Source organism: Gopherus flavomarginatus, chromosome 7, assembly GCF_025201925.1.
Source record: "Gopherus flavomarginatus isolate rGopFla2 chromosome 7, rGopFla2.mat.asm, whole genome shotgun sequence".
Taxonomy (NCBI): Eukaryota; Metazoa; Chordata; order Testudines; family Testudinidae; genus Gopherus; species Gopherus flavomarginatus.
In genome coordinates this window covers 56,337,515-56,352,698 of record NC_066623.1, presented here as the reverse complement: position 1 = coordinate 56,352,698, position 15,184 = coordinate 56,337,515, and the positions used below count along the sequence as shown (strand labels likewise).

Genomic DNA, 15,184 nt, shown 5'->3' with positions numbered 1-15,184 from the left:
TACCCCCTTCTTCCTCTGACCTGCTCCTGCTCCAGAATGCCCCCGGCACCTGGGGCTGCTGTGGAGGCAGCTCAGATATGCTGGAGCTGACTCTGTGCCTGTCTGGCATAGGGGCCCCCTGACCAGGGGTTATGCTCAGGGGACAGGTCTGGCACCTGCCCTGCAGACTTTTGGGGTTAGCTCTGCTGGCATAAAGGGGCCCTAGCACAATGATGAATCAGGCCCGTCACGTCTCTGGGCTTTGGTTCGTCCAACAGCCTGTCTCCTCCCATGCGCTGCTTTAGCAGGGAGCTGGCATAATTGAAACTCAAGTCTTCAAGAAGATGCATTTCCCTGCCCTCCCCCAGGGGAAGTACAGTGACATTTTAATAGTCCATCGGGGAGCGTGTTTCAACTCGTCCTGCTTGTGAAATCCCGGTATCTGCCCTGAGTCCGTTTGCAGAGACCAGCTTGAACTAATCTTCTCAGCTCCTGCTTTTATTCTCTCTCTTTTGGATGGGGCTTTAAGATCGAAACTCCTTCCAAAAAGCTGTGAACTCCGGCTCTTCTTCTGTTTTAATTAATACAGAAACCCTGGTAATTAGAAACAAGGGGAAAGAGTGCTGGGGATTTGTTAGAGGATCAAAGATGGAGCGTTATTTTCCAATGGTTGTTAGCGGCAGCCAGCAACTTGCAGAGGAGGATAAGAAGATACTGGAGGATTATTACACTTGTACATTTTTGTTGACACTTATCAGAAGAGCTGAAAGGAAATTAAATCTCTGGGAGTAACAATTTCTAATAAGATGTCAGAATGATGCCTGCAGCCATCACGTCTTGTGCTGTGATCCAGTCTGTTGCCTCTCGCAAGCAGGCAGGGTCCTCCCAGAAGAGCCTGGGGGGCAATAACTGAGCTCGGAGGGTTTTTTCGGTTTGAGTCACGGGGCCTGCCTGCTGCTAGGTGGTGTTGTGCAGCTGGAGGTACCGTCTTTCAAACAAGCCATAAAACCAAGTGCCTGGGCATCTCCACAGGGGGGCCGTGGGGCCCCGCCGCTGAAACCCAGATCCTGAGACCCAGCACCTCCTACAAGGCTGAAGCCCCGATCCCTGCCCCCCTTCCCTGCACCTTACCCTGCCCCAAACTGTAATGCAAGAGCAGGGCAATCCCAAGGCTGCTCCACCTCCTTCTCTCCCTGCCCCCTGGCCAGGTCGGGTCAGAGGTGGGAAGCCAGAGCTGGGGAGCGTGTGCAACTGCTGCTCTGGCTGGTGCCATGGAGCAGGGAGCCACCTAGTTCCCTCATCTCCTGCTGGTGCGGGGGGTTGAAGCTTCTCCTCAGCTCTCAGACCCCTTTGCTCACGCAGCTGGTAAGAGCTCCTGGGCAGGGGGACCCAGCTCTGTGCCTGGCAGAGCCCTTGGAGAGCAGTTACCACAGGGGAGCCCTCCCGCCACACAGCCTCTAGCTATCCCTCCCCTTGCACCTTGAGCTCCCCCCTCCTGGCAAACAGCCCCAGCTACCCTTCTTCTTGCACCCAGAGCTGCTCCTGTGCCCACACACAGCCCTTAGGTACCCCCTTCCCTGCACCCTGAGCTGTTTTCAAACTCTTTGAGCTGAGCCCCCCGCCTTTTGAGTTATAATTTTTGGTTGGACTCCACAACCCAGACAGGCAGGTGGCCTGCTGAGGTGACTCAGTGGGTGGAGGTGACACTCCCTCCCTGGACCCCACCGTGCAGAGCTGGCTCGAGCCCCACTGGCCCTTGCCCACCCAAAATAGAAGTCAAACTACACCTATGCCCAAGCCCCCACCCCCCACCTCTTCCCTGGCCCAGAGCCTGAAGCCATGGTGGAAGTGAGAACAAGACTGGCTTCATTTCTGGTTTACACAGGCTTATACTTCCCTGCTCGATGTCCCCTAGTGGTTCTGTCTTTTCACAGCTAACCCCTTTCTGAAGAGGAAGGGTGATAAACCTTTATCCAAACTTTTCATAAAAAACAGCAAGGTATAACAAAATAAAATTGCAGTGCAAACAAAAATAAACAGCCCTAGGAGAGATAGGGTAGGCTGCTCAAACCTACCGCCTTGTGTCAGGGATTTATTCTGCCCTTTTATGACATTTGTCTAGTAGTCCTCTGACTTTTTTGGATTCTCAAGACCTTAAGCAATCCTCTAGAAATGTCTTTCTCTAGCAGGATACAACTTTGCAGGGAAAGGATCTGGAAAACATACGTAGGCAGGGGGTTGTTCATAGGTTCTGTCTCGGTGTAGGAATGAGTGTATTGGTTCCTGGAGTCACTCAACAAAAGGATACTGGTTCTGATGGATAAATCCTGCTAGCACACTAACAAAGTAGGATCAAGGGGTTCTAGCACATCCCTGCACTGACCCCTTTTCTTGAGAGTCTTTCACCTAAATGTAATCTCCTGGACTCAGTAGTCTCAAGGATTGGACTCCATGGTGCCTGTCACAGTCCCTCTTCTGGCAAGTTTTGTATTGATCTTCCTTCTTCTGTAGTCTCAGGAAGTCAGGCCAACAAGGGTTAAGTTGGGAGGGGATGGCTGAGATCATGAACCAGAGCTTCCTTCCCATCCCTAGCTCTGCAGGGCAGAAGCTGTTTGCTAGAGGGGTTGACCAGTGCACTAAGAGGGTGAGATGAGGGTCTGAGCATTTAGAAAGGAGTTGCATTTTGCTTCCCTGTTACTCTGGGGGAACAGGGTACTGGATGTGATGTGATTAAAACTGTAGGTCTCTGAAACCTCTTAAAATGTCTCAGTGGTAAACTGGGGACCATCATCAGACACTGCTTGCTTGGAGATCCCCAAACGGACAACAATGGGTTTTATCTTTTTCACAACTGCACCTGATATGGTGTTGAGCAACTTCGCAACTTCAAGACATAAGTTACCAAAAGGCAGACTGGATTATGCAGATGGAAAAGGTCAGCCTGTAGAGCAGTTAAGCCAACTTCAGTGTAGATCTCTTGGGACATAGGATTCTCTCTTGGTTTCAGAGTGGTCAACATTTTTCCTTTCTCATTTAATAGGGACTGTCCCAGGCCTTTTAATATCTTTTTTGGCTCTTGAGGTTTTGGTGCATTCATCCTCCTATAAGGTGATTGTGGAATCACTGTCGCCCTGGGACACCAATATAAGCAACGCAGTGTCTACACTGACACTGCACTGATGTAACTACATCAACCTAAGCGCTATGCCTCTCACGGAGGTGGAGTTATGAGGTCGATGTAGCGGGCGAGTTAAATCGGCAGGAGGAACATTGTAGTGTAGACATTTACAGAGTTAGGTCGACGTGAGCTGCCTTACATTGACATTATTCTGTAGCACAAACCAGGCCTGAGAGAAAGCTGGAGATGTACAATGACACAGGATGGGGGAGAGAGGCAGGTTTGGCAATCATCCACAGAGAGGTGGTAGATGAGTAAGCTGAGAGTATACACAGAGACAAAAAGGAACTAAGGACAGAACCTTGAGGGATGTCAACTGCTCTGAGGAGGGGGAAAATGAGGATAAATGGCTAGTCATGATTCCGAAATGGTTTTAGATGTTCAGCGTGCAGCCAGGTGAAACAGACTCAATATTTTATAGTTCATCAAACTAATGGCTCATCTAACCTTTACCACCAAATACTTCAGGAGTCCCAAATGTACATGCTAAATGCCACGGTGGTCAGGCCTCTTTTTTACCGTGTTTCACTTAGGATGGGGGAAAGACTGCACAAAGAAGCCTATTTTCCCATCATTTTTGTGGGCCTATGTTGTGTTCCAAAACAGGGCTTTCTCTCTGGCAGCCGGCAGTTCTTCCAGCTAGATCCTGCAGCACAGTCATAAATTCTGACTGAGAACTGTGCGTTTACAACATTATGGTCTGTTGCCACAAAGCAACAAATATCTGATTTTGATATCCTGCATTATGACTGGACCTTTAACTGTATAGGAGCAGCAGTTCCCCTTGGTCATAAGATATCTGCATCTGCCCTAGTTATAAATTTGAAGCAATAGTTCTCACTGCAAATGCCAATTTTTTGCAGTGATTGGGGAGGGGAAGTGGTGAGGCAGGTGGGATATCCAGAGTTCATTTTCAGGTGGACAGGTGCAAATACATATTTGGTGTCCAGGATCAGGTTGGGTTGTTTGTTGGGGAATTGTGGGCAGGTTTGGCAGCTGTGAGGTTGGATTAAGTTGCATGTGGGTTCACCAGCTGGAAGGAGATTCAGGTTGTGAGCTAGGGAGCAAAGAGCTAGAAGAATTAGCAAATATGGCAATGGAGATGTGTGGTGAGGCATGCTTCCTTTAGATCACCTGATCTCTAGGGAGGTGAGGTCAACAATATGGGATGAGAAGGAGGCAGAGAAAAGAAGACTTTAAGGGAAGGGGAGAGAAGATGGCGTGAGATTCCTTTTCGTAGCCAGAGCTCAGAGAATCATCATTTCAATTCAAATACAATTTTGATTCCACTTTATTACTGACTGCGTTGGGTGTGCATGCTGAGAGCATTCAAGCGCTTGCACTTTGCTTGTGCAAATACCCAGCACAAGTGACTTTTTAGCTTGACTAGTCACCGAAAGTGAACTGTGAATGTCAGCCCATCAGGGAAAGGAAGCCCTGCCGAAGAGATGGCTCCTGGAAGAGGCTGGCTGAGGCTGTGCCTGACTTTCCCAAACCTCCTCATCCCATGACAGTTTGACATTCACAAGGATGATGTCTCTAACACAGTGGCCCAGAGCCCTTTCTGCCCTGCAATGCTCACAGGCAGTCTCGGTGAACATTCTGGACCTGTTCTTTGGACTGGAAGTAAATACAGGGAAAATAAATGCTGACTGAGACCTCTTTTAGGTGAAAATCTACTGAGATCTGACTTTCCTGAAAGATTCCAAGGCTCTAAATACCATGATATCAGCTTTCTTACTGTTTTGGCACTTTGAACATATTTTCCCATCTATTGTGCCTTCCAGCTGAGCATCTCAAAGCACTTTGCAAGATTGATAAATTATGTCTCATGACCTCCCCAGGAAGAAACTAAATGTTGGCCCCATTATACAGAAGGGGAAATTGAGGCACAGAAAGGGTGAAAATACTTGCCCAAGATCATGCAGGAATCTGTTGACAGAGTGAGGAATGGAATCCACATCTCCTGGCTGCCCATCCTGTGTTTGAATCATAAGATTATCTTTGGCTCCTATCCATGATGTGGGAGGGAAGGGGGTTAAACATAAAAAGTTAATTCAGCTGATTCGTTCATCTGGAAAAGATTTGATTTGAGTGGTGTGAAGGTTCAGGTTGGTTTTCATTTATCCAAATCTCCTTTCCCTAACCAGCATGGCCTAGTGGCTAGGGGACCAGACAGGAATTTACGAAATGTCTTGGGGGGGGGTGTCTATTCCTGATGCTGCTGCTAGATGACCTTGGAAGGGTCTTCCTGTACCTTAGTTTTCCCATCTGTAAAATGGGGGTGATGAAACTGACCTCCTTTGTAAAGGGCTTTGAGATCTACTGATCTCTAACCAGAGCTGTTTCATTGTTTGTATCCAACTGAGTTCTTGGTAATGTGATCTCATGCACTGGATTTTATAGGGATTTAGGATTGTGTGTGCTCTTTAATATTAATCAAGATTATTATTATTTTTTGGTGCTGAATTTAAGAAATGAGGCAGTGTTTGGAAATGGTGCTCTGTAGGAATTATTTCAGTTTTAATCAGTTGACGTAATGATGTGATAAAAATTATCTTTCTGAACGGAGGTTAACCAGAACTTGAATGCCCCTTTCACACCATGTTATTTCAAGAGGGGGATTTTTATAGAAATATTGTTAGAGATGTCATTTAATCATGTATTTGTTTTCACTATGTACACAGTTTTCAATGGGCTTCTCAGAACTGAATGCAGAGACGTATTTATTTATTACTATTTATGGTGAAGTTAGTACCGCTGAAAGATACCAGATTGATAGGCTTGAAGGCTGCAGTACTCTTTTCATACCATCTGGGTTCAGTTGCAAGGAGCAGGACTAACACAGCCCAGTGTAACTTAAAAGGGAGGCACTGCTGTTCACCCCAGTAGCCTCTGTTCTCCCTCTTCTCAGTAGCCTCAACGTGCTACAGCATGTTGGTGAGTTGATGAGGCACTCATGGGTTCTGAGGGTGGCAATTCTACAGCCACATGGGGCTAGATTCTCAGATGTAAACTGTCATTGCTCCATTGATTTCAAGCTGAGGAACTGTCCCTTAAACCATTCTCTGCCACTGGGAGGTGTGTTTGCAGCACATGTAGATATACCACTCCTGTACCCGCACCCATATATAGTGAGTGCAAAGCTAGCTCAAGTAACAATAACCGTGAAGCCACGGTTGCATGTTACTCGAGCTAGCTTTGTAGATCAAAGCTAGTTCATGTATGTCTACACATGCTACAGTCACACCTCCTGATTGCAGCGTAGGCAGACCCTGAGACAAAGTTGTTTGGAGTTCCCCTTGGTCATAAGATATCTGCATCTGCCCTAGTTATAAATTTGAAGCAATAGTTCTCACTGCAAATGACAATTTTTTGCAGTGATTGGGGAGGGGAAGTGGTGAGGCAGGTGGGATATCCAGAGTTCATTTTCAGGTGGACAGGTGCAAATACATATTTGGTGTCCAGGATCAGGTTGGGTTGTTTGTTGGGGAATTGTGGGCAGGTTTGGCAGCTGTGAGGTTGGATTAAGTTGCATGTGGGTTCACCAGCTGGAAGGAGATTCAGGTAAGTCATTAACGTTCACATGTGCTGCATGCAAATAGGCTGTGAAGGTGGACACCATCTGTCAGTCAGAGTTGATTTTTTGCTTAAATAAATAAATGTACAATCTGGGGGGTACCAATGGTTTCTCCCATAAATTTAAGCTTTACTATGTGCAACAGTTACCATTGCAAATTAGAGACATAGCTAAACCCAACATCTTCATCGGAATCATCCCCTAAACTCCACATCCAAATCTGAATTTTAAATTGGCCTCTATTTCTATAAGGGACTGATGCCAGATCCAAACCTCCCAGAATATGGAGATGTCAAAAATCCAGATCTGAATTCAAATTCTGTGGTTCAGGCCCATCAAGATGGGGCCATTCCAAAAGGGGGAGATGGGCTTACACACTATGGTGTCAAATGCCAAAAGGGACTAAATTCTCATTCAAGAATAAAATATGAAATCCACTCATCAGCTGCAACCAATAGTCATGGGGATCACATGATGCATTTGTTGCTTCTTTCATACACAGAAACTGCCACCCAGCATAAAAAATCTTTCCCCCAACAATTTCTGTCCAATTGCTCATGCTTCCTTGGTGCCTCTGGGGAAGGATTCTTCCCCAAAGACAAGTAAAATTTCTTCTCCATGGTAGTATTGATTATGTGTATTTTGGTAGTGCCTAATGGCCCCCAGTAAGGATTGGAGCCCCATTGATCTAGGCCCTTTGCAAACAGAGAAGACTGTCCCTGCACCAGAAAGCTTACAGTGTAAAAGACTAGCCCAGGGGTCGGCAACCTTTCAGAAGCAGGGTGCCAAGTCTTCATTTATTCTCTGTAATTTAAGGTTTCACATGCCAGTAATACATTTTAATGTTTTTAGAAGGTCTCTCTATATAAGTCTATAATATATAACTAAATTATTGTTGTATGTAAAGTAAATAATAGCACAGCGAGGTGAGCGGGGCGGGCAGCTGGTATCCCGGGCCGGCAGCAAGCTGAGCGGGGCCGGTGGCCAGAACCCCAGACTGGCTGCAGGCTGAGCGGGGCCAACGGCTGGGACGCTGACTGGCAGCAGAGTGCCACTAAAAATCGGCTCATGTGTCACCTTTGGTACACATGCTGCAGGTTGCTGACCCCTGGACTAAACAGACAAACAGATATGGAACAGCAGCAAAAAAGCAATTCAACCAAAATGTGGTGTGAAGTCTTCAGTCCAGAATGAAGAGGAAAAATCATCCACTGCCCAAATTTTGGAAAGGACTTTACGGCCAGATCCTCAAAGGTGCCTAAATCCCATTGGAATCAATGAGGGTTAGTTGCCTAAATACCTTTGAGGATCTAAATCTTAGTTTCTATCCGGTGGGGCAATCCTGTGGACCCAGATATTGGGGTGGGTTGTTGCCATCTTTTAAAATGATTGAAAAATTCCTGTTTTCGTATGAGATGCTTGATTTTACTTTACTGAAATGATGTATGCCGGAGCCACGATCCTGCAAACACGACCCTTTTATTTCACTCCCATCAGTAATCCTACTCATTTCAATAGGGCAACTCATGATTATGATTTGCATTGCAATAGCCTCTAGAATCCCCAACCAACCTCAGATCCCCATTGTGCTGGGTGCCCTGCAAACAGAGCGAGAGACAGTCCCTGCTCCAAAGAGCTTAACCCCAGATTTTTAAAGGTATCACTTATCACTCTCCATCTGAACAGGACACAAGAAGTTATGCATATTTAGAGCACTACAGACAATGCATCTCTCATTGTCAGACAGATCCAGACCTTGCAGCCTCCCTGGTCATAGGGAAACGGCAGCACGTGCACAGTCTGTGTTCATTTTTGGGTTATGTCTCATTTTAGTGAGCAAAGCATATGTCTCAAGATGCTAAATTACCCCCTCGATTGGTGTGTAACTAATGTAATTAAGCTACATTTAAGAGCTCTCCAAGGTTCGCCCTTTTCAATGTAGTGTTTCACATTTTGTTCTTGCTTAACCATTATGCACCAGAGGCCTTTTACTACTGGAGGATGTGTCCAAATCAGAGGGTGTAAAACAAAGTTTCCATTGCATTCTACTGAAATCCCTGTTGTCTGGAGCTCATGATGTGGCTAGCGGGATTTTTGCCGTGGGGCTATCCTCACTGGGCAACAGAGAAACAGAAGGCTAGAATAATGTCCTGCTTTAACAATGTCCCCCAAGCAACAATCTAGGCAGCAGGCAGTGGTGTTCTGCTGCAGAAAAGCCAGCGAACTGTACCTGGCGGACCAGCAAGTTTCAACAAGTTAGCACAGGCAGGTTATGGAAGCTGTTCTACTGAGCTCATGAAGGCCATTTAAACTCCCAAACAGAAGGTAATTAATTATTTGCAGTCTGCAATCATCTGTGGATAATAGAAATTGCCCACTCATAGGGGACACCGACCAGATCTATTCACAGGCTGCCAAACATCCAGATTAGATCCCTGTCATCTGCAGAGAAGGATGGGTGTGTATCCAAATCTACCCTTTTTACAGCGTGATCATTTATATTGATTCTCTATTATTTATTTGTATTATGGTGATTCCTAGAGGTCACAATGAAAAGATGGTCCCTGTCCCCAGAGAGTTTGCAAAGTATCCAGCAACAGGTACAACAAGCAGATGGGGAGAGCGCAAAGTATGACTGTGATTGTTATAACAAGCAGCACTCAGATGACTATATGACTCCAGATCTGTCCATGCCAAAGGATCCCAAGGCATTTTACCCCGACAGATTTTCAAAGGGCCTCAGCATGAGCTACGTAGACATGCTCAGTACCTCAATACCTTTGAACTCCAGGCGGAGCTGCAGGTGCTCCACACCACCCAGGAGGCACTCAGCACTTCTCAGGATCAGGCCCAGAATTTGAGCCTGCAAATTTACAGACTCCAAGATTAAATGTGTGAGTGTTCACATGGGAGCTGCTTGCCTGGGACATCAGCTCCCTTCATGTGCAATGCTGCCTAGCAGGGACGTGTGAGATGGAACTCACTGCAGGCTGAACTGGAAGGAGACTGCTCACTAGTTCTCCCGAAGAGTCCTCCCCTGGAATCTGCTTCCCTTCTTAGTCCAGCAGGGCCTGGGCTAGTTAGCTTTCTGGCCATACTGAAGTGCCCCACTAGGCATTGGGGAAAGAGGGCTGAATGACAAGGTAAGAAAATGGGACCAATGTGATGACTGTGATTAGAGTGGTAGGTAACCATAAATACTCCACTGCTGGGGGAGGATTTATTATATGGTGTTTAGAATTAAATGTCTGGTTAAATGTGGTAAATGTACCCAAAGCAGAGGACAGGCACTTGAAAGACTCCAAAGCAACTCAAATGATATTTCGGCACACGGTAGCCCACATCAGGAAAGCAGCCCTACTCAGGCCAGCACTTAAGTACATGCTTATTTTTAAGCACTAGCATAAGTTGCATTGAAGTCAGCAAGACTTAACCATGTGCTTAACTTTAAGCGCTGTCCTGAACTGGGGGCCAGCCTGGTGATTTCTGTGCATTCAGAGTGACTGCATGAACACATTTGGAGATCACTCTAGAAAACTTGGCCTTCGCTTGAAATCTTCCAACTAGAGACTCAACGCAGGAACTAATGGATAAACAATGTGCTGGGTGGTGGTTTACAGTCCATGTTATACAAGAGGACAAACTAGATGACCAGAATGGTCTCTTCTGGCCTTAAAGACTCTATAACACTAAGAATACGGACGGTGCTTTCAGATTCCAGAACTGGATCAGACTGTCCCAGCCTTCATCAGTGAGTGAAGTCAGACTGGAAAAACCTCAAACTGGGGGAGGCTTCCCACAGCCCTTTGGGTAAAATTTTCAGATGTGCCTGAAGTGAGTTAGGACCAGACCTGCCTAACCTGTGAAAAAAACACAGACATTGGGCTTGTTTTTAGCTTAATTGGCTTGTGAGTTGCTTGTTGGCTAGTTTATGGCTTGTTGCTTGTTGTAGCTTGTTGCTTCTTTTTTTCTATTGGCTCCCGGCAAGCGGGTGCAAGCAGGGACAAGGGGGGAAGAGAGTCAGGAGTACACAGGGGCCCACCACAATCCCAGACTGCAGGCTGGGGGTGGATCTAGTCACACAGAGTGTTGGGGTTCTTAGGGACTGGCTTGTTTTGGTCTTATTTTGAAATGGAATTAGCTTGATTTTTGGCTTATTGTGAAAGTTGGGGTGTTTATTTACCACATGAAAGTTGATAACGGTGATTAGGACCCTAAATTTCTAAAGAGGCTCCTTGAAGTCAAAATCCCATTGACTTGCAATGAGACACTTAGGCCCCTAACTCACTTTTGAAAATGTGACTTAGGCACTTTTGGATATTTTACCCTTTGGATCAGTCCCTTTGCATGGTTTCAAAATACAGATCCAAATTTTACAGGTCAGACCCACCTATAACACTGTATACATCACAGTTCTGAAATGCAGCCACCTCTGAAGCAGAGCCCAAAACTATTTTAGCAGCTCACTAGAACAGTTCAAGAGGAGCAAGACCTCTATCTGAAACCACGTAGAGAATAATATAAGGGAGGGAGACCACCTCTGTGAGACAGCCAGTTTCCATCAGTCCCCCTGTGTGATTGTTTCAGACAGATTTGGATGTGTTTTATTTTTAAAGCCCATTCCAGGCATCAGTACAGAAAGCCAGACATTAAAATTAATTAACTTTTTAATGGATTGCCAAATGAGTGCATGAAGGAAATGTGACGGATGTGTAATGTGTTTAGAACTCAGTAAAGCCTTGCACAAGCTTCCTTGAATAATTCATTCCTAGGGGCTGTGGATGAGCCCTCTCCCATGGACTGGAAACTGGCTGGACCACCACAGATGCAGGGTAATGATGAACAGCAAAGCAGCAGGGGGTGGGGGCTGGCTGACAGGGTGCCACCACAGGGACGGCTGGCAGGCTCGGTTTTATTTAACATCATCATTAATGAGAGGGCAGGAAGGCGGTGAACAGGGCCTGTCTGAAGTGCTGCACAGCTGATGCTATATTGGGAGGTGCTGCAAAAACAGGTGAGGATAGAGGAATAATAGAAAGGGGCTAGAAATATAAAGAGGAAATAATGCAGCAAGATTCCATCTGCAAAATAAAAGCTAAATACAGTGGGAAATAACCCAAGGGCAAGGCTGTGATCCCGCTACTCACTTAGGAAGTGGCTGCTCACATGAGTAGTCCCACTGAAGGCAGTGGGAGTGCTCAGCTGGGGGGGTGACAATCTAGGCCCACTATTCATTAAGAGTCAATAAAGCACAGCCTTGAGCTGGGGGTGCTGGGGAACCACACCAACTCAGGGGCACTCTAGGGAGTACAGGTGCTGGCCAAGCTCCCCTAGAGGCAACCCCTCCTTGTCCTCCTTTTTGGGGAGCATCCATGGGACATGCCCCTAAGGTTCTTTCCCCCTATGCCCACACAAGGAATGTCATAATCTAGACCTTCAAAAGTAGTAACATGGCAGCTACTTGTGGATGATAGTGGGTGGCAAATTGGATTCCATTGTGAGATGGTATCCAAACTCATGCCTTTTGGAGCATCATATTAGGGATGGCTTGTCATCAGAGTCTACGGTCCAAATCCTTTCACATTGGTGGGGAAGATCAGTTCAGATCTCCAGATTCAAACCAATTCCCTCTGCTTTTCCTTTCAGTTTCGGGTCAGAGCCAAACTCAGAAGTCACCTCTTTACTGATTCAGGGTGCGATGTGATGAAATCATAAGCTGCTTGGATGAGATTTCTAGCCTCCTCCTCTCCCCCCCTCCCCTGCCCCGGTGAACTATAATCTCACTAGGACAGTTCTTGAGCTAGCAGCACAGCTGAATCTGGCTCCAAACTTTCACCCATTCCGAGAGAGTACACAGAGGCCCCATGCCACAGAGCAGGGAGATGGCCTCTCTTCTGGATCCAACACCAGTAACAGCAATTCTCCCCTGACGCAAGCTCTGCTCAGCACAGGGCAGGAAGTTATGGGTTGCTCTAGTCTAACTTACACCACTGGTATAAGGTCACAGAAAGACCCTGCACCATTGGGGAACCAGTTTATCAGAGTGGACCTCTGCCATGCACCTACCTCTTCTTCTTCCCTAGGTACACCCATTATGCTGGGGGTCAGTGGAGCAGCTTACCCAGGAGCTGGCTGTGCCTGCTTTACATCAGTGGGGCATACCCTTCCACCAGGGGAATTCACCATTGCCCGTTTATGGCCAGAATCTACCCCTCTGCATCTCTTTAAAAGTGGAAGCAAGACTCGGGGAAATCTGGGTTCTGTCACTGACTCACTGTGTGAATTTGGGGAAGTTGTCTGTTTGCTCTGTGCCTCAGTTTTCCCACCTGCCACATGAGAATAATGGTATTTACATATGTCACAGGGGTGTTGTGCTGCTTAATTCATTAAAGTTTCTGAAAGCTGTAGGTGGCCAATTGCAAAGTAATTATATTACAGTATTAGAATGTAACAGGTTGTTTCCATTTCTAATTTCCATGACTTCATAGGAATCTGATCAGAGTAATCAGAATTATTTCATTGTTGCTGGGGGCAATGTACTGCAGCACAGTATATCTGGGATTCAGCATGAATATTCTGTGGGCAAGAGATGGTTCGGTCTTTGCTGAGTGGCAATGATGCAGCAAAGCAGAAAGGTGAGGGGGGGAGATTCCATTCCTTCTGGCCTTCCAGTCCTTCCCTAGGGCAATGGTTCTCGACCAGGGGTACACGTAATCCTGGGGGGTACACAGCAGTGTTCCAGGGGGTACATTGAGTCATCTAGATAGTCGCCTTGTTTTACAACAGGGTACATAAAAAGCACTAGTGAAGTCAATACAAACTAAAATTTCATACTATGACTTTATACTGCTCTATATACTATACTGAAATGTAAGTACAGTATTTATATTCCAATTGATTTATTTTATAATTGTATGGTCAAAATGAGAAAGTCAGCAACTGCTCAGTAATATAATGCTGTGACACTTTTGTATTTTTATGTCTGATTTTGTAAGCAAGTAGTTTTTAAGTGAGGTGAAACTTGGGGGTAGGCAAGACAAATCAGACTCCTGAAAGGGGCACAGTAGTCTAGAAAGGTTGAAAGCCACTGTGCTAGTCTTATTTTGAGACCAAGGGGTGTTGACTAACACCATGAAAAATCAGAACACGATTTTGATACTGTTATCCCCGCCGGAGGCCTGTAATAGCTGGGTACCTGATTACTACCTCCAAACTAAAGGCTTTTACAGCCTTCTCTTTGACGATGAAATGCCATGTGATGATACACCACTGCAGAGGACAATTCACTGACCTCTCCAAGGTGGATGGGAGCTTAAAGAGTTAACAGAGCAGGCAGGGAGGGACACAAGTCAAGATGTGCCATCCTCCTGCTACAAGTGGGAAACAGGCTTGAAATGTGCGTGTCACTGAAAGCTGGACACCTCCACAAGTGCAAGTATCTGCCTTGAGAGGAAACAGTAACACCCTTGTACCTTTCTCTCTACAGGTCACTACAGCATCTTACCTCAATAACGGGCTGCTTCCATTTGAAAGCTGGATCCAGGAGAGTGTGCTGAGGAAGGAAAAACCAAACCACCTACTCCAGCAGGTACCGGACCTTCTTACTTTGTGCTTTCCCCTCCCGCCCAAATCTCCAGCTTCTGGGTGGGGTTCATTGTCCCTTGGTGCCTTGCAGTGGGTGGTTCTGCAGATAGTCTGAGCAGAACTGAGCTTCATGCTTGGCTACCACAGACGTAATGAAATGGCCCCAAATGGTACTTTCTTTATTGGACGCCTCGCAAGCTGGGGCTCTGGACTGATGGGGTCTGTAGCAGATAGTACTAACCTTGTTTTTAATAATGTACTTCAGGAAGCTAGTGATTATGTGGCTGGTAATAAAATATATTCCTGTGCTCAGCGATGCCAGGGGTTTGTCCTTTATTCCCCAATACCTGAGCTCGGATGGGACAGCACAAATCATTTTTTGAATTGTTTACTAATCTAACCAAAAACTTCCAGTTCTTCAAAGCCCATAATAAAACATCTCTACGTCCCTTCAGCATCTGCCATAACTGTTTCTGATGTCAAAGGAAAACTCATGTTTCCTTTTCATTCGAAAGATTTCCAGATGTTCTCGTTTTTTCCTTCATACAGAGCATAAAGAACCAGACAGTGCAAAACTCTTCTAAGAATGAGTTACTTATGCTGATATTTTATTCTTCTCAGCATTTCCCCCCTTCTGTCAGCTTTCCAAAGAGGCTTTGCTCATGTTTATGAAAGAATAAAATGCCTGGGCCCAATACCCAACTGGTGTAAAATGCCACCACTCCACTGAAGTCAGTTGAACAGCACCTTAGTTGGTGTAAATTGCTATAACTCCAGTGACTTCCATTCCACGGAACACCACCTGCATATCTGGCCCTCTGGATTTTTGGAAGGACACATGGTCTAAAGGTTTTTTTCTGGAC

At 46.1% G+C, this 15,184-nt stretch overlaps 1 protein-coding gene across 1 annotated transcript in view; it reads left to right on the top strand.

The window, feature by feature from the left end:
* The window catches only part of TNR (tenascin R), a 303,471-nt gene that overhangs the window by 136,667 nt on the left and 151,620 nt on the right, over window positions 1-15,184 (top strand). Inside the window, exon 2 of the mRNA XM_050962984.1 lies at window positions 14,224-14,325. The gene's annotated coding sequence lies outside the window, so the exon portion shown is untranslated. The remainder of the gene's footprint in view (window positions 1-14,223; window positions 14,326-15,184) is intronic.